The following is a 24,984-nucleotide window of genomic DNA, read 5'->3' as shown; positions in this document are numbered from 1 at the left end:
CCATGTCCTTTCTAATACACCATGCTGCACAAAGACTATTTGAAATAATATTTTTTTGCACTCTCCCATGGTAAGAAAAAAATAAATCTTTCTGTTTAAGAGGTCTCTAGAATTAACTGGACTGAAACTTAACAATGGACCCAAAAAAATATAGAGAATGGAATTTATACAGTTCAGGAATAAGAAGATCTTTAGGGCTTTCTCTAGTGAATGTACACTTCGATGAGCATCCAGATTTGAGTACTTGAAACTCAACCAAAGCCCTGAACTCTCTGAAGTTCAACAACTACTAATGATTAGTCGGGCTAATAAATATGAAGTCTAGGTTATCATACCCCCACTATGTGTGAAAGAAAAAATCAATAATATCAGCTTCATATTAAATGAAAGCCCTCTGCCTCTCAAACAACCTCAGGGCAAATGTGTTTATGAACTGGAAGTGTGATGAACTCAGTGTTGGTCAAGGGGTCATCAGACTCCAGATATTCCAGAAACACGATATTGTTTATCACTACCTACTAAATACATTCTATCTAACATATCAGCAACAAATAATCCAGCACCCCTTCATGTAGGAATAGGTCAGAATTTGTGTTGACATTGGTTAGATTGCTTAGTTGAATTTCGCACAGGCACATTGAGCTCATCAAACAACATTACTGAGCACCTAATATATACTCTGTGCTAGATGCTGTGAGACACATCATAATGGCTTATAATACAATTGGGAAAATTAGTGTAAATATCAAAATCCCAGATTTTTCCAAGATAGGTATAACTCCAAGCATTGTGCCCCACTGATGACCAACAGGTCCTCATTTTTGGTTCAGAATATATGAGCAGCATAGAAATTACTATACATATGTATATAATAATTTCTTATTATATATATGTAAATATATATATATATATGAAACAAACTATTCAAGCTGCACAATGTACAATAAATCACAAATGGCCCTAGCTCTTAAATACCTTTTGAATCTATCCATTTCCTCCATCTCCAATCCAGTTTTGATTACCAGAATTCAGCCCTGACCATTGCCAACTGTCTTACCTGGATTACAGTAACAGGCATCTTTCTTTTGTTTTGTTTTTTTAAGATTTTATTTATTTGAAATCGAGAGAGTGAGAGAGAGAGAGAGAGAGAGCACGAGTGGGGGGAGGGGAAGAGGGAGAGGGAGAAGCAAGCTCTCCACTGAGCTGGGAGCCTGATATGGTGTTGGATCCTAGGACCCTGAGATCATGACCTGAGCTGAAGGCAGACACTTAACCAACTGAACCACCCAGGTGCCCCAATAGGCATCTTTTTTATCTTCTCACTCTTTAAAACACCTCAAAACATTGTTTTTTCATCCTGCAGAAAGATCTTCCCTCCCATTCCCTTCCCTAGCCCCCCTTCCCTCCCCTAGCCCCAACATACATATTTTAGGTAACACAAACATTTTCTAGGTAACTTCCACTCATCCTTCAGATCTCATCATGAATGTCACTTATTCAAGGATGGTTTCTCTGTTTTTTACATTACTTAAACCACCTGAAGTATGCTTCCATAATATCCTTCCCCCTACCAAAGCAACCATCATTTTTTTTTTTTTAAGTAGGCCCCATACACAATGTGAGGCTTGAACTCAACAACCCCAGGATCAAGAGGCGTATGCTCTACTGACTGAGCCAGCCAGGCACCCCAACCATCATATTTTATTTTGATTATTTGTTAATACTGCTTGCTTTCTCTCTATGGGGGTAAGAGTCGTATCTTACAATATAAGCACAATGCCTGGCATGTTTTAGGAACTCATTAATTAAATGTGTTGGCAAGGGTAGGGGACATTTAAAACACTAAATGACTGGTATGGTATAGGCACCACATCTTTTTTTTTTTTTTTTTTTGAGAGAGTGCATGGGAGGAGAGGGAGAGGGAGAAAGAGAATCTTAAGCAGGCTCCGACCCAGCACAGAGTCCAATATGGGGCTCAATCTCATGACCCTGAGACCATGACCTGAGCCAAAATCAAGAGTTGGGCTTAACCAGTGACTGAGCCACCAGGAGTCCCTGGGGCCCACATCCCTGATGCCTGGCATGGCTGCGCTACAGCTGGAAACTAGCCCTGAGCACAGAGCCATAGAAAGTTCTGACTAGACCACTGCCATCTTGGGTGGTCAGGCAAAATTGTACAAAATCTAATAAAGTATATAAGGAAGACTGATTCTGTTATAAGAGAACTGCATGTGAACATGAAGAGTGAGCCCTTCTTTCCTTCCAAGTCATTAGCAGGAAGATGTGGGGCAAGGAGCCAGGATGGGAACATTTGAATGAGGAAATGATTAAATGCGTGATGCTCTGGTTACAAAAGTATGACCTGGAAAAAGACAGAGAGTCCATGGCCATGGTGAAATATTCTGAACAGTAACAGCCCAAGCATCTTTCCCTCTGCCTTCTTGGTCAGCATCTCACCACCTGGAACATGCCTGTATCCCCCATCCAGTCATCTCGTCAATGCTCATCAATACACACAGAAAATCTAGCCAAACCCTTGACTATTCACCTGAAGAGACTGATAACAGTGTTTGTACTTAATTTGTCCTGGGACCGAAGCAGCTGGTACACTTTGCTGAAGTCTTGTGGAAATGCGTTTTACTCTGGGAGTTTCATTGACTGATATCACAATTGCTCAAAGTGGAAAAGAAATGGAATGACTCTTCAGGGAACTGAGAATGGGTAGACACCAACATTCAAAATGAAAGTGTCCTTCTAAATAGTTATGTCTTAAAGGAATGAATCGTGTGTGAATTAATATTTTTTAATGAGAGAGACAGACATTGACCCCAGACATTAAGTATTTAAGGGCTAAATAAAGGACCTGTTATTGAATTAAGCTTTCTTGATTATGAAAATCTATGTAACTTTAGGCCTTTAAGTGCAAACAGAGAAAACAGTGCTTCTACAGTGTTCATACAGTTGTCTGTTTGCAGATGCTAAAGTGAATTTGACATAATGGTAAGTAGTTCAAACAATCTATATTGCTGGGAGCACTGTCTCACAGGGGATTGATTTTCCAGCACCATCAGCAACAAGCCCAGAAACACCTTCCCCTTTTTTTATCATCCTGTAGGCCCGGGATGTATTTCACACAGTCTAATGACATTAAGCAAACTTTTAGACATTCAACTGGCAAAGTTCATGAATTATTTTGCTCTTCATTATAACGTAAGAGTCATCTTGCTAAATAACTAGTCACTAAGAAAAGTTTGGTTTGGGTAATCAGAAGGAGAATAATGAAGAATATCACATCAATAAGAGTTCACTCAGGAAAACAGCACCTCCCAACAAGAATCTGAGTAGAAGGATGGTAGTACTGGGGACCCATTCCCAAAAAGCTGGAAGGCCTGGAAAGCCTTACGGTAAGCAAGTGACAGAACAGAAAAGCAGCAACCCCTTACCACCCCTAGGGCTGGAGAGACAAAAGGAGATGCAGTGACCAGAGCTGATGAGTTGAGGCCACCTGGGGGATCCTGGAACCATAACAAGAGCTACCCACTGGAAGCTGTGATCACAGAGGAGGTGACAGCTGCCTTGAGCAGAGTGAGAGAGGTATAATAGCCTAGATCCTCCCTTTGTCGAACATCCCAACTCTTTCTCATGTTAGCTGATCTCAGATGGAAGCCAGTGGACCACAGAGCCTGGGAAATCTAGTTCGAATGGGCCAGCCTGTGTAATATAAGCAGAGTGGAGAAATGGTGAGAAAAGGATCTGAGAGCATATAAGCAGAGCTATTCACCAGAGAGGAAGGTGACCTGAGAAAAGAGCATCATGCTGGGAATTCAAAGGCAGGCCCCAAATAGACTATGGTTACAGGGGGCTGGCCATAAGCCCAAATGAATGCTTAAAGTCAGGCCACTGCTAGCACTGTCATTTTTGGTGGTTCACTGAGACCGCAGCAGGATCTTGGGTAAAGGCTGAGGATAAAGCCCTTAATGAGAAAGAGAGAGAAAGACAAGCTGGGGTTAGGAGGACAGACCCCTACCAAATGGGCCATGGGCTCCAAAAGTAATCGGAGTATACTCAGAAAACCAGGTATACTAAGAGGAAGAAACTTATCCATTAAGGTCTTGCAAGTGGAGAAGTGACATGAACAGAGAAGCATTCTGAAAGGATGGGTCTGATGGCACTGTATCTCCAGGAATGGAGGGGCCAGGAATTGTTCCAGTGATCCCCACTCCAGCATGTGTTTTGTTTTGTTTTGCTTTGTTTTTTAAGATTTTATTTATTTATTTGAGAGAGAGAGCGAGAGAGAGCACGAGCAGAGGCAGGGGAGAGGGAGAAGCAGGCTCCCTGCGGAGCAGGGAGTCCGACACGGGGCTCAATCCTAGGACCCTGAGATCATGACCTGAGCCGAAAGCAGACGCTTAACCAACTGAGCCACCCAGGTGCCCCTCTAGCATGTGTTCTTTTAATGGCATATCCCACTTCAGCTACTCAAAGAAAAAACTCAGATCTCTTGGCAGTGGTGGTGGTAAGTCTCAGCTTCGGTGTAATTCTTCTTTCCAGATATCTGGCCCCAATTTAAGTCCAATTCTAAAACTATCACACTGAATCTGATGGATTCTTTTCAGTCAAATCCCAGAACAATCATACATTCTAATGGTGGTTCTCTACATGCCAGACTCTGTTCTCTCTGTCCCATTAGAGTGCCTGAAGACTTAGGGTTTACTCTCCATGATGTATTAGCAAAAGCGGGGCGTTGGGGAAGCACCACAAGCTTCCACCCCAGGCATTGGAATATAACTCAGATTTATACCTGGAGGTCATGCTTTCTCAGAGTTCAGGCCCAAACTGTGATCCTAGAGCTGGGAGATACTTATCTTGTTTATATGAGCATGGATTTAAGAAAACCATATTTTCCCCTTACGATGTTTATATAATAAACTTTCTATCCAATTATGGCATGATGATTTTTATCCTCTGAGGAATTTTAGGGGAAGAAAGGAGAGACATTTCTGGAAGCAAGGGCTTTTTTTTTTTTTTTTTTTTTTTTTGAGAGAGGGAGAGAGAAAGAGAGCAAGCAGGGGAAGGGGCAGCGGGAGAGGGAGAGAGAGAATCTTAAGCAGGCTCCACACTCAGCGCAGAGCCTGACCTCGAGGCTCGATCCCACAACCCTAAGATCATGGCCTGAGCTGATATCGAGTCAGATGTTTAACCAACTGAGCCACCCAGGCGCCCCTGGAGGCAAGGGCTTTAAATGTATAAGACTACCACCTTCCCCAATTCCTAGGATGAAACTGCAGACCACTTACCAACTTCAATTTTGTATTCTCAACTCACATTACAACAATATCATATTCATCCCCTAAATTTTCATTCTCCACTTTAAATGTACAATATAAAGAAAAACGCAAAAGAATATTCAAAAGAAAACATTTTTTTTCCCTTGAAGATCAACTTTTTTATAACCTTGAAAACTTCAAACAATTTGCTGTCAGGGTGTGAAGAACCTGAGCAATTTGCTGAAAGCTGCTACAGGCTTTTCTAATGAACTCTGAATTCACTTCAAATAAAATAAAAGGAAGGGAAAACCAAAAAGGAGGAGGAATTTAAATAATAAACTCAATGATCTTGCATGGTGTCCCCATGTTTTGGGCAACCACACTATAAGTCAGAAGAGATTTTGCTTTTTAATGAACACCATCCTGTGCAAAGAATAGCACACATCAGATAGTTTTATTTTCATGATAAAAGCGTTATTCTGAGTTATTGGCATCTATACAGCTTTGGGATTCTCAACATGTTTCATATATACATCTTATCACCCAAGTGAATGACTCCTTCTCGTGATAATACGGAATGTTCTGCAAACATTTCTGAAAGTGAGAACTGGGTGAAGGAGCTCACACATGTGCAGATATAGATATTAGTCATTGTTAATAGTGTCCCACTCTATAAGGAATATAATGTATTTTCTTTGCCATATAAGAGACAAAAATATAATACCATATAAGAAATCTCACCATATGGCACTCTACATTTGGACTAAATTAAAGGAGCTGCAAAACTTTTCCTTTTCCATATTTCTTTTTTCTTTCTTTCTTTCTTTCTCCTTTCCTTCCTTCCTTCCTTCCCTCCTTCCTTCCTTCCCTCCTTCTTTCCACTTTCCTTCCTCCATCTTTTTCATTTAGTCTTGTCCTTATTCTAAAACATATAAAGGTGCATTCATAAATACATAATATCATATTCAATAATATGTTTTTTCAATAATAATACATTGAAATAGGTGGACAAAGCATTAAAAGGGAAATTGAGAGTGAGAGAGAAGTAGTAAGTATGCAAACTACATGCTGCAAAATGTCATTTGTTTGCCAGAACATGATCATGAATTTGACTCTGGATTTTCTAGATAACTAGAAAGGAATCAAAACCAGTTCTGAACAAACGAGAAAATACAAAAAGAAATTTCTCTCATTGATTCTTTTTTTTTTTTTAATTTTTTATTGTTATGTTAATCCCCATACATTACATCATTAGTTTTAGATATAGTGTTCCATGATTCATTGTTTGTGCATAACACCCAGTGCTCCATGCAGAACGTGCCCTCCTCAATACCCATCACCAGGCTAACCCATCCTCCCACCCCCCTCCCCTCTAGAACCCTCAGTTTGTTTTTCAGAGTCCATCGTCTCTCATGGTTCTTCTCCCCCTCCGATTTCCCCCCCTTCATTCTTCCCCTCCTGCTACATTCTTCTTCTTTTTTTCTTTCTTAACATATATTGCATTATTTGTTTCAGAGGTACAGATCTGTCTCTCATTGATTCTTATAAGAAGGATCTTGAGTTTTGTCATGAACAAATCACTCTTAAAACAAACAGAGTGACAAGTCTCACTGAATTGTTTGTGATGACATTCCTCAATCTAAACCAGTGGCATAATTCCAAAGACTTACTCTGAAAAGAGCAGTTCTATAGGGTTATTTAAACTCACTGGGAGTACCAGCTTTAACTTAAGTAGAACAAATTCTTTCCCAGAACTAGATGGGTACATGGCACTAGAAGTTATTCTGTAAATGGATATTTAGTGGTAACAAAGGAAAACAGGAATGGCAGGAGACAAGGTCAGTTCTTTCTTTTCTTGTCAAATATATTCAAGTAAGTCCTCAAAATCTGACAATCTCATAACTGCACACCAAGAATTTCAATGCTTTTGTGGACTGTTTATTTTCAAAGAGACATCGACAATTTGCAACTCAAATCTAGATCTTTTCATTGGTTTTAAATGGTTTTACATGCCTCTTCCCTTTCATTCTTAAATTTTGAAGATAAATTACACATATTCCAGTAGGAACTATCCAGGTACACCCTAGATGTATCATCTAATTCTCATCTAAAAAATGAACACCATCAACACAAATGAGAATCAAAATAATTAGACAAATATGAACATCTAAGTTAAGATCCACTCTTTTAACTCTGTTGCAGTGAGGTTGTCCCAGATATCAAGGATTTATTTAAGCTATGCTGAGCTTCTACATAAAACTTGACATCTCAGTTAGGAAAGCAAATAATATTGGTAATATAAAAATAAAACTTGCAAACTATAATGTAGCACCACTATATGCTAGGCATTGTCCTAAAAGATTTACATGCATTAACTGCTTTAATTCTCACCACAGCCTATGAGGCAGATATTATAATGCTCATTTTACAAACAAGGAAACTGAATCACACAGTGGTTAAATAAATTGCCCAACGTCGCATAGCTGGTAAGGGCAAAACTGGTATTCACTAAAGAATATGTGATTCTAGAGTGTGTTTGTGACAATCGTTGTTATTTACTTATAAAGCAAAATTTGTCAAAATATTTCTATCCAGCAACAATACTAATATTTAGCTATGACAAAAATGCCACAAGGTAATTATAAAAATCATTTTGTAGGTATTTAAAAAGCAACCAAATTGGCATTATCTTTATTCCAATAATGTTATTATACTTGAGAGATTTTTCAGAAATAATCCACATCTACTTTATTCTACAAAATGTAGTTACTTTTAGTTATATATGATTGTTTTACCAAAAATCATTTGACACATTACCATTGTCATTTATTAATCTTTTTGTCAAATAACTTATGACTATTTTCAAAACTATAATTTATTTCAAAAAAGTAAAGGTCGGTAATCACCGACAACACCCAAAATAATAGTGCCATGTTCCACACATCAAATATTTCACATGGCACCTGGGATGTGAAAAGCACCATGGATGGTGTTGGGGATTCTGAAATGAACAATGAATAATGATTCCTAAAGTTATTATGTATTGCCACCTCCTTTAATCCAAAGAGGTCATGTTTTATTGGTTTCAGCAGGCCTAGATGATTACTACATATGGTGTTAGTGATATAAAAGTGATAACAGCATGGAAATATTGTGTGTGTGTTGGGGGCAGATACTCATTTACAGTGAAGAACAGAGCAAGAATATCAGGAAGGGCTTCCCAACAAGATATTGCCAGAGCTGAATTTCGAATGATGCACTGGACTTGGCCAAGCCAAGGCAAGGTAGTCAGCTTGCACATTGGGATATCATGTGTGTAAAAGGCAGCTAGGTAAAAAATGCCCTGATGATTTTAGGGAACCCTAAAGAATTAGGGCACAGGACAGAGTACTGAGATAATGACAGAGAAGCGGAGGCTGGCCAGTTCGCAAAGGGCCTCGTGTGAGACGTTTCAGCTTCTGAACGCTGGCAAGAATGAGGCGCTACCCTAAAGTTGCAGGTAGAGGAATGCCATAAAGGGGTTTCCATTCTAGAGAACTAATTCTGGCAGTAGGATGAAATAAGAAAAAAAATTATGCCGGGGGAACAAGACTGGAAAATGGGGGTGTGTCTGGAGGCTATGGACGCAATCCAGGCAAAAATGATGAGGGTGATTCTGAAAGCATTCAAAGCCACTACCAAGAATATGTTGAGAAACAGCAGTCCTATTGACCAATGTGGAGAGCTCCCCTGAAGAGTACTTTCAAGAATCTAGAACTCATTTAGAAGCGTGTGTGGCAAAGGGTGGTTTTCCGAACAATAGTCCTTAAATAGAAAATTTACTCCTTAATGTGCATAATACTTATTATCATAGAGACCACTTTTTCTAAACACTTCAAGAAAGAAGCTACTCCATCCTGAAAAATCCCTTTATAAGCTCTTCTGTTTCTGAAGAAGATACATAGAGCCCCAGAGGTTAGCAGAGTGGGATGATCCCTTTTCTCTCCATCTGGAATTCTGTTGAATGGCACCTGAGATCTAGCCTAGAGCAATGGCAAAAATCGAATTACACTGACTTCTGCCCCACCCCACAGCACCATTCCCGCCAACCTGCAGTGCAAACCTACTCTCCAGATTTGCTCAGTACGGAGATCCCAGGCTTCCCAGAGCTAGTGCTCCTCCAGCAGCTTGGGAGACTGATTAACATTCACATCTTTCCCAGCCTCATTATCTCTCCCAGATGTTTCGTGACTGCCCCTTTAAAGCATCTCTGTCTATATTTTATTTACATTTGTTCAGCAATATTGATGCTTAATGAATAAACACACTAAACTGTCAGTACTGGAGACTAATTAAATCTATGTATGAGCCTGAGAAGCTGATTGAAAAATTTGCAGTAACTAAACTGGGTTTAAATAAACACTTTAGTGTAGTGCTTTAATTACACTTTAGTTTGTAATGTAATTTTTGGCTGTTTAAACTATGATTTAGGCTGAGCTAATTACAAATGATTTTCTACTCTGTAATTAATAATAACAAAATTGTAATTAGACAGCTGCTCTGGATCAGGGCGACAGTTTGTGTGTGCTGGCTCATGATGTTCGGTCTGGCAGAGACACAAGGAGAACACTTGGGGATTGAGGCAGTCTGCACCTTTCCAAGGTTCATTGTTAAAGACCAATGCCAGAGTGTCTTGGTGAGTTTTGTAATCCCAGCTGATGCCAGGGAAAGGGGTCTCCAATTTGTTATAGACTGCGTGTCTACATACATTCTCTGTCCTGAGACATCACTTTTGAAAAAAGCACTGATACCAAATCTCTGTTACTTCCTCACTGTAGCCTCCAACTCATTCACCTTTGCTTTTTGTCAGAGATTAAACCAAATGATACTAGTACGTTTCCCTAAACCAGTCAATCATGATGTTAATGACTGTCCTATCTTAGATTTTGTTCTGGTTTTACTTGCTGTATAACAAACCATCCCAAACTTGGGATCATAAACAAGCATTCCATCATGGTCAAAGATTCTCCGGGTCAAGAATTGGTACAGGGTACAGTGAACACGGCCTGTCTCTGCTTCATGATGTCTGGGGCCTCAGCTGAGGAGACTAGAATGGCTGCTGTAGGAGTTGTAGTCATTTGGAGGCATCTTCACTCAGCACCTACACCAGGCCTCTTGATGTGATCAATGCATCATCAAGACGTAATTGCCTCGGGGTGGTTGGATGTCCTACATGGTTTCGCAAGGCTCTCATGAGTGTGTTCCAGAAAACAAAGCAGACAGAATCTGCATTGTCTCCCATGGCCTAGCCTTGGAAGTCTCACAGCATCACATCTGCTATATTCTAGTGGTTGAAGTAGTCACAAGCCTATCCAGATTCAAGGGCAAGGAGATCTTGATGGGAGAGTAACAAAATCACATGGGATAGGAGATGCTACGCAGCCATCTTTAGAAAATGCAATCTGCCACAGATTTGCAGAGCATAGTTTTTGAAGCACATTTGTTACATAATTGGAGACTGAAGCTACACCAGTATAGTCTAGATAGTAAATACGACCTCCACTTCACAAACTGAGGCCCATGAAAGAAAGGTAAAGAATTAGTATGTGGCCTAGGTGGGTCCAGAACCAAAATCCAGACCCTCTATACATCTGGCTGCCAACCAGAGTCATGTAAAAAGAAAGCTCTGGTTCTTAGTTTCTAAATGTAGACTTAATCCTGAGTAACTTCGCTCCACCCCTTTGTCTCTTCTGGTGCATTTCTGCTTCCCGACCCCCGGTTCCTTTCCTTGCTGCTCCCGGCTCCATTTTTGTCCTCCTGCCGCCCTGCTCGCTTGTGGCACCTCGTGACTCCATCAGAGCCATAAACATGATGTTCTTGTTCAAATGTCAATTGAGCTGACAAAACTTAATCTGACAAGGGATCCTGGGCAAATTTATTCTGGGAACTGGGTGCAGTGATAGTCTTAAATACAAAATAAAGCAGAACAAAACTTCTAACCTCTCTGCCTAGTCCCTTCCCCTCCATTTCTCTCTCTCTCTCTCTCTCTCTCTCTCTCACACACACACACACACACACACACACACACACACACATCCTATAAGTGAGACACAAAGTTTTTCAAACAGGAGATGTAGCTTTACAGGAAGTAATGGTGCTGAGTCAATCAGAGGTTAGAGAAGCCCATCCCTTGCCTAATAGATCTCACTATTAACATGAATACAGTCATGATTAATTGAAGACCACATATAATTAAGTACCAAAATGCATGGGGAAATGACTACATGAATTGTGATAGACAGATACCAATGAGGAGAGGAAAATGAGCAGGTTGATGGAGAAGTGAGATCAGATTTGCATCTTATTCTGCTTGAATTGAATATGGGAGACTGTAGAGGAAAACACTTTTTGTGGGAAAGAAACCAACATCAATGAAAACAGAAAAGAGGAAGCAAGCACAGCACATAGAGATAAATAGTTTAACACTGTTTATAACGGCAAAAACTGAAAACAGTTCAAACCTTCAACCATAAGGGTATAGATGTTTAAAGGAGTAATTATAAAAATAAATTAATGCTTATCTATTTAATACAATACTCCCTAGGTATTTACATGATCCATTTGTTGGTGAGGAAAGATGTCCAAACCATATTTTTCATCTAAAAAGCAGAACACAAGGTGCCTGGGTGGCTCAGTTAGTTGGGCATCCAACTCTTGGTTTTGGCTCAGGTCATGATCTCTGGGTCCTGGGATGGAGCCCTGAGTTGGGCTCTACACTCAATGGGTAGTCTGCTTCTCCTCTCTCTCTGTCCCTCCCTCTGCTCATACACTTTCCCTCTCTCTCTTAAATAAATCTTTAAAAAATTAAATAAAAATAAATAAATAAAAAAGCAGACTACAACAAGGCATATGTAACATGATTATGTAAAAGAAATATAAAAATAGGCGTAACTGTAAATACTGGTATGCACACCCAACATTATTTTTCATACATAATATGAAATTTTGTATTATATATAACATTTGGCATGCATCTTAATATTTATATTTATACCAAATACCATATACAGTCCTATATAGTATATATATCAAATATTGTAAATACTAGTATAGCAAATATCATATAACTAACACAAATATTATATAATATTTGGCATATATCCTACTAACTATAATAAATATTCTATAATATTCATGTTTATTATATGTTCATGTATCCTAGATGGTAGATTAGGGATTAGGTCTCTGCCCTTTATTCTTTCTGATTTTTTTTTTAATTAGAATTTATTACTTTAATAATCAGGGGGAAAAAAAACAATGGATGACCTTTAAAAATGGCAGTTTCAAGAACCATAGTTAGAATGGGAAAGTTTTTGTAGGGCACTACTTGAAGACAGTGTACATGGCCCTATCATTTAAGTTGTCTGACGTAAAAGGAAATGAAGATATGGAACCACAGCATACTCAATTGAATATTTCATTTCCCGGTTTAAGGAGAACTATACATATTTAGAAAACAGAAACTAGTTGAAAGCAGGAATGCAGGGCACAGTACAACAATGAGATAATGGCCAGGTTATGCCATTTAATGAATCAAGAATTAAGAGGGGATAGGATTGAGGGTATTTGTGGAAGACTGGGCTGAGAGGGATAGATGAACAGGTACAGAAAGGTTAAGAACACAGGTCAAGGGGGAAGGATACTCTAATACTTAACACCCCAGTGACACATGAGAGGGCCCCTGCTTAGCAAGGAAGGTATAGAGGGACACTAGATTTTGACCTTTTTCAAAGTTCCTTGTATTCATTAGGATGTAGGTTTGGTTGTTGCTGTCACAAAGCCCCAAATACACAAGACTGAAATGTATTTCTTTCTTGAAAGAGTCTGAGTGTGGGGGTGATTGACAACTCCTGGATATAGGAAACCAGGCTCACATCATCTCATCGCTCTGCCCTCCCACTGCATCATGCTCATGGTCATCATAGTCCAAGCTGCTTTACCACCATGTCCATGTTTCAATAAGCAGATATAGAAAGAAACTGCAGGAGGGGGACACAACCTTATTCCTCTTTAAAGAGGTTTCATAAATCACTTCTACTCGTATCACGTTGGCCAAAATGACTGTATCTAGCCATGAGAGAAGCTGGGGAAATTAGTCTGTAACTGGACATTTATGTAAATAAAAGTGCAATGCCATGAAAAAAGAAAGCAATAGATGTTGGCAGACAACAAGAAGTTCCTGCCACAGCACTACTACCATGTATGATTCGATACAAGGAACAAAAACATATTCTAAGAGCTCAAGCCTTTGTCTATCATCGTAATACTCCTTAGAGCCACTTCATAATCAAAATCTTCTTAGAGCTAAATGTGGGTAAGGCATCTTTAATTTAAAAAAGAATACACCACACACAGACACACACACACACACACACACACAGAAAATCAATGAATCACCTAAAGTTCTGGTCCTAAGTTGCAGTAACAAACTGAGCCAGATAAATAGCAAAGGCAGCAGAAGTGTTGGACTATAATTATGTAAGTAGCTTGAATGACACATTCTAGCTGATGTTTTATGAATAAGACCTCAAATGAAGCTTGTTTGTTCTCTACCCTGCAATGTTTATATGTTGCTCTAGAAGTTTCATATCTATTTCTGAATATACCTTCTCATTTCCATTCATTTCCTTTATTCCTTCACTCTGCAGCTCATAATAATACCCTTTCAAAAATTTAACATTTAATTTTCCCCCCAAACTTTTCACCTTCTTTTGGTATGCACATATTTATTAGCTCTCAGCTAATGGCTGGATTTTCCTTTATTTTCTGCCAATATTATTAATGATATTAGCATATCTCCAGATATAATGGGGCAGTGTTCACTTTTAACCATCCACCAACATTCTTCGCTGAACAATTTTTGTAATGGAAATATTTTTCTCTTCATCTTGTCTCACAACTTTGGGATTTTTACTATCTTCTTTGCCTCAAACATATTTTAAATATCTTCAAATCCCATCAAATCTTTTCAACTTCTTGGGAATCTGTCCAATCCTGCTTGATCTGTTTGCTGTATATTTATGATCAGTTCTAAAATCATGATTTATTTCATGACAGTTCATCTAAATCATCAATGGGTGCCCCACCGTCTACATTTAAATATCTAACTCTTCAATCTGATCTTCAGGACCCTCCTCAATTTATCCTAAACCTGTCTTTCCCATCTTACTCTAATTCACCATGAGAAGCATTAAGCTCCTCACTCCTGAAAGTCCGTGCCCTGACCAGTAGCACCCACCTCTTGGAGACTTACTGAATCAGAATTTGCATTTGAGCAAGAAACAATACAATCTAACATCCTTTCCTTACTACTCTGGTGCTTTTTCCCAAGATATTTGTATGCCTTGTTCCCTCACTTCCATTGCAATGATGGCCTTAGGTAAGATGGTAGAAACAGCCCAGTGTTGTCCCTGGTTGGAATTCAGCATAGGGATGCTCTTTCCAGTATAGCCATCAGAAGACGTGTTTTAGGGTGACCAGATCCTCCCAGTTGGTCCTGCGGTGGTCCTGGTTTTAGCACTGAAAGACCTGTGTTCCTGGAAACCCCTCAGTCCTGGACAAATTGGGACAGTTGACCATCCTACAGTATGTTTACAAGCCGTAACTAAGCCCACTTTCTTTTTTTTTTTTTTAATTTTATTTATTTATTTGACAGAGAGAAAGACAGCGAGAGAGGGAACACAAGCAGGGGGAGTGGGAGAGGGAGAAGCAGGCTTCCCGCCGAGCAGGGAGCCTGAGGCGGGGCTCGATCCCAGGACCCTGAGATCATGACCTGAGCTGAAGGCAGACGCTTAACCAACTGAGCCACCCAGGTGCCCCCTAAGCCCACTTTCTCACAGTGGTTCCACTGAGTCACTATCTCATTTAAATCATGGATTTAAATAGGCTTTTGTGAGCTTTAACCACAATATTGCTATAGATTGCAAAAAATCAACTACTCTAGATTGCAAACAACCAATTTTCAAACTAAACGAAAGACCACGATTATATTGCCTGAATATGACAATGCACAAAATCTAGAGGTATATTCTCACCATATACTTAGGAGTAATACCTACTAAGACTCATGAATAAGGTGTGCTTTACAAGCATACCTTTGAATACTGAACTGAGAAAATATCGTTCACATTAGTGCTATATTTAATAAAAGTTTGTTAATAGAAAGCTGGATACATACCATGTATGACAATATACTTTTAATAAAACTAAATAAAATAAATATGAAAACATGTAAGTATAGAGTTATTATTTTCATTGTTTTCTATTCATAAGAAGTACTTTTTACGTTCAAGAAAACCAAGAAAGAAAGCAACTAATCCCTTAGAAGGTTGCAATTAAAGATGAAGATTTATTATTTTATTTTTGGCAGTTTAACAGTTGAACTGCAAAACACATTGATCCCCTATTTTCAGACTTACAATAAAAAATAAAAACAGTGCAAGTGAGATCATAGATATTTGTTCTCAGGTAATAAAATGCCTATTTACAAAGCATTTACCTTACTACAGTTACATATGAAAAAAATCATTGTTCATAATAATGTCTTATATACTAAATCAAATTATTAATTTAAAAAATATTAAATGCTTTTTAAAAATTTATTGAAAGTAGCCCAATCCCTTCATAGCCATGGTTAGATAGTATTTTCATAAATAATATCATTTTCTCTCTAAATATACATAATATTTTCTCCTCAACTGTTGGCTGGCTTACAATAATTGAAATTTTATTTTCTCTCTTTTTTGGGGGAAGGGGTAACAAAAATCAATTTTGGTTAAAACTGCCACCTTAAAATATTTATTAAACAAGCCTTATATGGTAAATTCCTCCTTCCATGTAAATAAGCAAGAGAAAGGCCTAATTCTGATGACATAATCTGTGGTCTTTGCTGATTTTGCCTTAGTGGCTTATCATCTTTAGCCAGTGAATAATTCTTTCATTTTGTGCTCATCTTGTCCCTGATGGCCCAATTATTGCTTCTGGGTAATGACCCAGTCAGATCTTATTTAGAAAGAAACGTACTCCTAAACAGCACACAGTGATGCCTTTTTGACCTCAGAGAAGCCACAAAGGACAGCTGCATTATCATACAGAGTAAAATGGCTCCAGTAAAATTAGGTTCCAGCTGAGAAGAAAGCTTCCTGAAGGCATTTGGTGCCTCAGAATCATTGACTAGATCAAATGTTCCATTAGAAATTGTAATTGGTTTCATTCTTCATTCTCCCAGATGTCATTCATAAAAAATTATTAGGTGGTAATGACTGACCACAAGGTAGACCCTTTTATGCAACCTCGAATCTGCTCTGTTACTTAGCTAAACAATCCAGTTCTTTAAATAGTCCCCTTTAGATCGGTTTTCACCCCTTAATCACTACTGTGTTTTTTTATTCATTTCTGTTTTTCAAATTTTCAAATGCAAAGACCAACACTGGCTATCATAAAAACTGTTTTCTCAGTGCACTAGCAATAAATGCTCTCTAGTGTCAAATGCACAAAGAAGGAAGTACTTGACTGTTCTTTTTATTATGAGGAAATCTTAACTGAGAAAGGCAGATTACACAGGAACCTGTCCAATTTATGCTGAGATTTATCATGGTTATTTCTTAAATTCAGACAATTCAAGCAAAAATGCAAAATAAAGTTGAAAACAAAGAGTATCATTTGGCTATTGGGACTGCCAATGTATTGAACAGGTTGTGAGGAACAAAACCAAGGAGGAAGACTAATGCTGGTAGGAGAGAATGGGGAATACTGGTGGAGTGGGGGCAAAGGGGGTGACAGTCACAAACCAGCCAAGATCTATATGCGGCAATAAGACCATGGACTTCCAAAACGGGACTCACTTGCCAAACCCTCGATTTTTAACGTCACCTTGTGTTGTTTTGTGTCTTCCTTGCTGCCTTGGCAGGAACTGCATCTATACCCTTTCCCCAGTCTCGGCTTTCTGCATCACCATTTCCACTCAAATGACAGTGGAATCTACTAAAGGAGTAATCAATTAATGGCCAGATACCACTGCTAACCTATTAATCTTTCTCTGGTAAAGAGCGATCATAACCCAAATAATTTTCTTTGCACCTTTTTTATTTAGTAAGAGCTTGTCTTTCCATCCCTAGATCATGAATGAGTAAGTACCAAGCCTCGTAGTTCTCATTCCTGAAGTATGGCTAATTACCCTGGAAGGACAAAACAAATCATAATTATGGACAAGGTGAAGACGTTTCCCTCCAACTCTGATCAAATTCATTTCTCTCCCTCTTATAACCTCATAACTCCAACTCAAGGTGTATGTTTCCAAAGAAGGTCATGCTTTAAAATATGACTTTAGGCCCATAGATTTTACACAATTGTCTCATAGTGAGCAAGAACACCACATAAATTCAGGTATTATTGCTGTTGTTACTAAATCATATTGGCGGTTTAAGGTGACATTTCTCAAAATTATTGTTAGCTGACCAGCAACATTAGCATCATCTGAAAACTAGAGGGCACATGCTTGGCCCCACCCAAGACCTACTGAATTAGACACTCTGAGGGTAAGGCCCAACCATCTGTTGCTTAACAACCCTTCTAGGTGATTCCAATGTACACTAACATTTTGATAAACACTGTCTTAAGTAACACTTAAAATATTTGATTCAGTTAACAGGGATATTGCCTAAGAGCTATAGCATCAACAAAAACCATCTAAAGAAGAACAAACAGATGACATTTATTCAGTTTTCTATGCAAGGGAGTCAGCTACTATCAACTGCATTTCACAGACTCAAGGAAGGCAGGGGAGTGGGAAAGCTTCATAGTTTAAAAAAATGTGTGGGGGAGGCTTTAGATATATTCTGATTGGAAGTTGTTGGCATAGGGAAGCTGGAGGACTCGCTAGAAATGAGACATCTTATGTGACTGGTTTCAGGAACATATCTGGCTTTTTCTGCTTGGTTCTGAGCTGGAAGCAGGGTTTAAAAAGAGGGAAGCTGGCAATCATTGACCATTCTGGGCCACTTGCTACAGAGGTGTGGTTTGGCTTACTGGAATAGATGCCACCAAGGTTGGTGGATCAGAGTCCTATTATCACATTTGGTCTGGCCACTGTCTGTTGGTATATTTAGCCTCACAGCCTATCCCCCACCTCCATCCCTGCCTCTTTGGTCATTTTCACACTTGAGAGAGATTGCACAATTCAGGGAAGAGGAAAGATCCAGGTCTTCACTGCTCAGGCATTTAATGGTTTTTTCCACAGTCCATTGCATCATGAGATCTTCTTGACCTTTTTGTTGTTATATCATCATGGCAAACAACTGACAAGAAAGTAACTACACAGGATCTCTTAAGACTCCAGAAACAAAGCAGTGAACCAGCATCATGATCACTCTGTCTAAAGCAAGAACAATTAATACTCTTTATTAAATCTTTGGAACAGGAAACCCCAATTGCTCAACTCAAGCCAGGAGAACTAAATCACAGGCCATAAGAATTAACCTGAGAGCCAAGTAGCTTTACCCTAAAGCTGATACATGCAACCTGTTCTATCTTGCCTGTGTTACTGATCCAACTGGAGGGAGAAATACTGCCAATGGCCTAGACACCAAAATGACTAGCCAACAACAAACCTCAAGCAATCCAATTGTCCATCTCTACCCATGCCCATGGGTTAAGATTGATCTGTATTCCATGTAGGGCATTGACCATATCATTAATAACTTCTGTCAATTAGTGATAAGTTTTTTTTACTGCCTTTTCTATTTGTATGACTGCCACCATGGGAAACACTGCTCTGATATCTTATATAAATAATGAGTCAGTAATCCTCCCATGGGGGAGGTGTACCAGTAATCAAAAGGTGATCTCCTTTTGGAGCTCATACATGAATAAGAATTCCCAGATTTTATAGAATTAGGCTCCCTACATACACACTTTGTCTTCGAATTCCAAAGGTGCATGAGGTAGTAATATGAGGCAGTGAGGACCAGGCATCTCTAACCGACAAAGTAAGTAGGAGTACATGGAGATCCAGGATAAAAAAGATGAATTTTATGTGACAAAAGGTCAGAGCCAAGGCCTCACATTAACTGGATTACATATTTGGATCTCTATTATTTTTTTTTCATTTGGCAAATAGCTAGCTCACTGCCTTGCAAAAATTGTTGAATTAAATTTAGATTTACCTAGGGTGTGATCATTATGGTAATAATTTGTTTTTGTTTTTTTTTCTGAGAGAAAGGAATACTAGCAAAGGTATGGATTGAGTTGCTGAAAGTCATTTCCACCTAGATTCAAGTGGAAATGCCATCAGCTATAATTCCCTATGGTCTCATATGATGAGATCGGAATTGGCAGAAGGTTTTTATCATAAGATCCAGGGATGGGTAGCATATGCAGCATGGTAAGATTGAGGGCAGTGGCTACTATTTGGTTTATCTAAGAATTAGTATGGCACTAGTAAGGTATTAGTCAGAATAGACAGAATATTAGGTCAGAATATTCTGACCTAAAAATAATAATAAAAATTAAAGAAAAGAGAAAAAGGCCATTACTCCATAATCAAGGAAAATAAAAAAGAAATGATTATAAGCAAACAGAAAAACAAGACAGACATTACACAGGGGTCTCTGTCTGATATCTTGAGCAGAAGCTATCTACATTCCAAGGTCATCAGTTTGTTCCAAAGGTTTTGAGTGAGCTGTCTATTTCATAAGATAAGCAGCTAAGATTTCTGAGAATCCTCGGTTTGAGATCCCCTATTGGTAGCTCTTTAATTGTGTGAATTCCCAATGGCTTCTTTAGTTGTAAAACACGAACCCAAGGATTGACCTTCTGGAGTTTCACTGCTGCATTTGTTATTAAGTTACCTAGTAAGATAACGTCGTAGGAGTTTCAAGAGAAGTTCTTCTCTGATGTCTCTTCCAACAGACAAATCTCCTGATTGAAGATCAAGAGACGAAAGATCATATTGATGTTGTAGAAAGGCAGCCTTAATCTGTCAATAATAAGACTGAGTATAGTACCCAGGTCCCTTGAAATATTTTGCCATGCCTGGGCCTGTGCAGCGGAGTCTAGTATCAGACATTAAATCTGTAAATGCATGGGCCTTCCTGTTCTCAGTTCATAGAAGAATAACAGACGTGTCCCCAAGGAAGTGAACCATACATCATAAGGGACAATGGGAATAACTTTGCCCCAGGGAACGCAAGGGTTTCTGAAAATTTTGCTAGGTATATCCATAGATGTCATTGGTTCTTTCAACCTTTCCAGAAGGTTGTGGATAGTAAAGACGGTGTAGTCTTTGAGTAAGAGGTAACACCTTACAGATTTCTCTCATGTTTCCCCTAAATTTGTGCTGCAGCCACTTGATACAAAAGTTGGTAAACCTAGGTTGAAAACACAAAATCAAACAGCATTTCAGCGACTGCATCTTTTGAGCACATAAAAGGTTTAACCCATTCTGAAAATATATAATAATGGAAACATGTTCAGATCCCATGGAGGATGGGGGCTAGATAAAATTCATCTGAGGTGGTCAAATGGCTCTTAAGGCTTTTTCATGTTCATGTTTTTCAAATATTACATTGTTCATGTGTGGCACAAGACCTGAATATAAGCTCTCTTGGTTATTTTTAGTTTCCTGGCCAATGTTGATTTAAGATAATAAGGAATCTGTCTATAACATGATGAGTGGCTTCATGGAGAAATTTAGTTGATATCTCTTTGAAATCATCTGGTGCCACCAACCAGCCATCTTGTGATCACAGATACTACCTGAGTGAAGGGTACAACCAGATTTTTTCCATTCTTCCTTTCCTTCCTTCCCTATACATTGATATTGCCTAATAGCCTCTTTCAACCCCTAAAGAGCATATCCTTTAAGGGTTTAAATGGGATCATATCTTTAGTTAAGGCTGCTTATTTTGCATAATCACCTGATAGAGATTTTCCTTTAGTTTCCATATTGTCTCCTTTTACATGGGTCTCAAACTTTATAACAGCCAGGTCTTTAGGAAGTAACAGTGCATTTAAAAGTTTCTCAGCTTTTTGGGCATTTTTGTGGATGCTGCAGCAGAGGTAAGAAGCCTGTTTTGTTTCAAAAGCATCCCAAAGTCACATACTACTCTAAAAACATAATATCTATATAGATGGTTACTCTCTGTTCTTTGGTTAGTTTACAGGTTCTAGTAAGTGCCAAAAGTTATGCCTTCTTGGGTAATTTTTATCTCAGAGAGAGAACTATATTCTAAAGGAGAGCTTAATTTAGTGAAAATATATCCTGCTTTCATAGCCTCCAGTTCCACCCTTGAGGTATGATCCCCTAAGAAATAATAGGTCACAGTTCTCAATGAAAGTCTCCATAAATCTGAGCAAATTCTAGAAAGTTCCCTATCTGCAGTAAGACAACTGTGAGGTTTCCTTTTTCTGGTAGGGAGGAGAGCAAAGAATGGTAGGTTTCAGGATGATGCAACAGGGAACAGTATTTGAGAAGGAAAGAGTAATAGCATCACAAGAGGTTAACTGGATTGCTGGAAAACACTGTATGTTCTCAAACAATAGTGAGGCTGTATGGTGTGAGGAACAATAAAGCCAAATGGGTTGTTTCAAACTAGTTCCACAAAAGCTTCAAGTTTTGAAATGGCAGCAATCGCTCTACAAGGAAGATAAGTCTTGCATTCAAGTCAAGGGTGAAGTTACCATACATGATTTTTTTTTTTAAGATTTTATGTATTTATTTATAAATAGAGAAAGAGAGTGATAGGGGCAGTGGGTGAGGGAGGAGGACAGAGAATCTCAAGCAGACTCCATGCTGAGCACAGAGCCTGATCCATGACCCCAAAATCACGACCGAAGCCAAAACCAAGAGTTGAATGCCCAACTGACTGAGCCACACAGGCATCCTTACATGATAGGTTTTTGATGGTTCCCATGATGTTGAGTTAAAATCCCAAATTGCATATGCATAAGTAGATAAAACGGTCTTTTGTAGGTAAGAAGATCTGTTCATGCTTGGCTCCCCAAAGAGAGGATCTCTTACTGATCACTTGGTCAGTTTATAGAGTTGTTGCAATCTCAGAAAAACCTGACACCCATTTCCTTCAATATCCAGATGAACCTAGAAATTCTCTAAGTTATCACTTGATGAGGGGTCTATACTATGTTTGGATAATCTTTAGTCTATTTGGAGAGTGTTTTTCCCTCTTGGATAGGTCATACTTTAAATAATGGACTGTACTTTGGCAAATTTGTAATTTATCTTTTGAAGCTTTATGTCCCTTTTCTGCTAAGGCTGAGAGCAAACAAAGGGAATTTTTTTATAGGCTTCCTTGTTCTCTGAACAAAGTATTTGTTCTTTGAGCAAGTCACCCACTTATTGTATCAAAACTGAGTCACACAGGAAATTTAGATGTAATTTTTGAATGAAGATCTGGGAAAGATAGGAGGGGGCTTCAGTGAACCCCTGGAGCATAACTTTCCACATGTATCCACAGGTATTAACTGTCCTGGGCTAGGGATACCCTGAAAAGAGCAGAAAAAAAGTCCACTGTATGGAAACAGGTCACTCTGGGCATGTTTGATGCCACGATGGTATTTGGGCTAAGTACTACTGGGGAGAGAGACATAATTTTTTTTAATAGTCTAAGATCTTGAACAAATCTGTATCTTCATCCCTTTAGTATATTTACTGGCAAGACAGAAGTGTTACAAGGACTACTACAGAGTATGAGAAGGCCCTTGGACATAAGGTATTCAACTATAAGTCTGATTCCTTTCTTTGCCTCTGGCTCCAAGAGATATTGGGTAAGTTTGTGTTATAGGTTGGCAGGATCTATCTGAACTTTAATAGGTTCTGCTCCGATTGTTTTTCCTATGTCAGTAGAATTTTTAGTTCATATAGTGTCTGGTATGGTGTTAAGATCGTCAACTGGGGTATGCATCAAATACATACAATGGAGAAGACAGAGCTATATCCAGAGCAGACACAACTTGATCTGAATATTGGAGTCCTCTGAAACCCCAAGAAATAGTCTCTCAGGTGTGCATTTAATGTTACAATTCCATTTTCTTTCTTTTTAAAAAGATTTATTTATCTGAGAGAAAGAGCATGAGTGGGAGGGACAGGGAGAGAGAGGGAGAAAGAATCCCAAGCACACTCCATGCTGAGCTTGATCTCAGGCCATAGAGATCGTGACCTGAGCTGAAACCAAGAGTCAGGAGCTTAATTGACTGCACCACCCAGGTGCCCCTACAATTCCATTTTCAAAATAAATCTCTCCCTATTAAATTCTCAAGGGTGGTATCAAAGAGCAGGAACTAATGTTGTTTAGTCGAAGATCTAAGGGTTACATTTAAGGGCTAAAAGACAGAGAAAACCTGCGGGCTATGATAAATACCTAACACCTGTGTGCTGTATTTATGCCAAGGAAGAACTTGAGCAAAAGTCACAGGATTTAATGTAGGAAGTAGTGCCCATATGTGTCAGAAATTGATGAGATTGGCCATATATATTTATAGTTAGTTCACCTTGAGTGTTTAAGGGTAAAGCAGGATAATGGATGTTTTTTCTTTCCTTGGTGTGTCGTCTTTGATCTGAGTTGAGATTTTTTTTTGTCTTGCTTTATCTTTTGTGCAAACTATCCCTTCTGTTTAAAATACCTACAAGTGTCCTTGTCAATAGGTTGTCTGTTGGGAAATGCTCCCCTGGCTGATTGGCAAGGCCACAGTTTGAATCTTGCCTTGTTATTCTTCAAAAACAATCTCAAAATGTTCTGCCAGGTGTTACAACACCTGTAGTTCAGGTAAGGGGATATATCCCACTCTAATATCATCTTTTCTCTATTTGCATTATTGAATTATGGTCCAATTGATTTTTATTGGAAATATTTCAGTATGACTTTTAGGATATGTTTTTCTACATCTGGGGTCTCTTTTAACCCTTGGGTTTATTGTAGAAAAAAGAATCTTTACTTTGCAGAAAGGAGGTCCCTTTCTGGGTCAGTTCCATCATCTTTTGCCATTCAAAATTTAGCATCTGAGGTTCTGACCCATATGTATACAAGGTGATATAGGTCAGGCAGCCCTGGGTCATGTGCATCCAAAAGAATTCTGATGCTCCTATAAATAGTTACTGGCCTTCTCTGTGTTTGGGAAAGTCCCAAATTATAGCCTTAAATTTAACATGGATTTAAGGTTTGAAATCTACAGTAGCTTGCAGACTCAGCTCATGGAATGGATGTATATTTAGAGGCAAATTGTATTCTGGGGTCTTAGGACAGTCACTGGGAAAAGGGTAGAATCTGCACAAGAAGAGAAGGAGCCTAGGTGGCTCAGTGGGTTAAGCGTCCGACTCTTAGTTTTGGCTCAGGTCATGAATCGAGCCCTGTGCTCAGCATGGAGTCTGCTTGTCTCCCTCCCCCTCTGCTGCTCCCCTCACTCTCTCTCTAATAAATAAATAAAATCGTTTTCTAAAAAAATGTTTTTAAAATAAAGAAAAAAGAAGAGAAGGAAGCAGTCAATGGGAGATGTGGAAGGAGAGAAGACACAGTAGCAAAGGGGAAGAAGGGAACCAGATGTTAGGGAGTCAAATGGAGAATAAGGAGAGTGAAGATAATGAGGGCAATGAGCCTAGTTTCTTATTGCATAAGCTTGTCAAATTGCTCATTAGATTTGGCCAAAGACCATTTTAGTGAAGCAATTT

Source organism: Halichoerus grypus, chromosome 14, assembly GCF_964656455.1.
Source record: "Halichoerus grypus chromosome 14, mHalGry1.hap1.1, whole genome shotgun sequence".
Classification (NCBI taxonomy): domain Eukaryota; kingdom Metazoa; phylum Chordata; class Mammalia; order Carnivora; family Phocidae; genus Halichoerus; species Halichoerus grypus.
This window is presented reverse-complemented; position numbering follows the sequence as displayed.